Source organism: Arachis hypogaea, chromosome 20 (assembly GCF_003086295.3).
Source record: "Arachis hypogaea cultivar Tifrunner chromosome 20, arahy.Tifrunner.gnm2.J5K5, whole genome shotgun sequence".
In the NCBI taxonomy this organism is placed as follows: domain Eukaryota; kingdom Viridiplantae; phylum Streptophyta; class Magnoliopsida; order Fabales; family Fabaceae; genus Arachis; species Arachis hypogaea.
In genome coordinates this window covers 102880835-102882124 of record NC_092055.1, presented here as the reverse complement: position 1 = coordinate 102882124, position 1290 = coordinate 102880835, and positions in this window count along the sequence as shown.

The following is a 1290-nucleotide window of genomic DNA, read 5'->3' as shown; positions in this document are numbered from 1 at the left end:
GCATTTTCATAAGCTTCCAGTCTGAATTCATCCAGTTCATTTAGTTGTAACAACCTTTTTTCTCCTGCAGCTTGGGGATCAAGGTTGAGGAGTTTAGTGGCCCAAAAAGCTCTGTGTGCAAGCTCTACAGGGAGGTGGCAGGATTTGCCATATAATAGCTAAAAGGGTGACTTGCCAATAGGAGTTTTAAAAGCTGTCCTATACGCCCACAATGCATCCTCTAGCTTTCTAGCCCAATCTTTTCTTGTGATTCCCACTGTTTTCTCTAGGATCTTCTTTAATTCTCTATTTGCAAGTTCAGCTTGGCCGTTAGTCTGAGGATGGTAAGGTGTGGCTACTTTGTGAATTACTCCATATTTGTGAAGGAGTTTCTCCATTTGTTTGTTGCAAAAGTGACTACCACCATCACTAATAAGACCTTTGGGCACTCCAAACCTAGTGAAGATGTGCTTTTTGAGGAATTGGAGGACGATCTGTGCATCACAGGTGGTTGTGGCTATGGCTTCTACCCATTTTGAGACATATTCCACTGCTACCAGAATGTATCTAAAAGAATAGGAAGGAGGAAAAGGTCCCATGAAATCAATTCCCCACAGATCGAACAATTCTAATTCCAAGATAAAATTTTGAGGCATCTCATTCCTTCTTGTTAATCCCCCTGCTTTCTGGCATTCATTACATTGGTGTACATATTCTCTGGCATCCTTGAAAATAGTTGGCCAATAGAAGCCACTCTGCAGTATTTTTGCGGCTGTTTTTTCTGGGCCAAAGTGTCCACCATAAGCTGAACCATGACAATGCCACAAGATGTCCCTCACTTCACTTGCAGGAATACACCTCCTGATCACTCCATCAGAGCATCTCTTGAATAAGAAGGGTTCATCCCATGAAAATTTCCTTGCTTCTTTGATCAACTTCTTCACTTGTTGCTTAGAGAATTCTTGCGGTATCTTCCTTCCCACTTTGTAATTTGCTATGTCAGCAAACCAAGGTGCTTGCTGGATCTGCAGAAGGTGCTCATCTGGGAAGCTTTCATTTATGGGCTGGGATGCTTTTTGATTTGTTTCATGTGGTAGCCTTGACAGATGATCAGCGACCTGATTTTCAGTGCCCTTCCTATCTCTTATTTCAATGTCAAATTCTTGTAGGAGCAGTATCCACCTGATGAGTCTTGGTTTAGCATCCTGTTTTGACATCAAATACTTAAGTGCAGCATGATCAGTGTAAACTACAACTTTTGATCCTATCAGATATGATCTAAACTTATCAAATGCATAGACTACAGCTAGC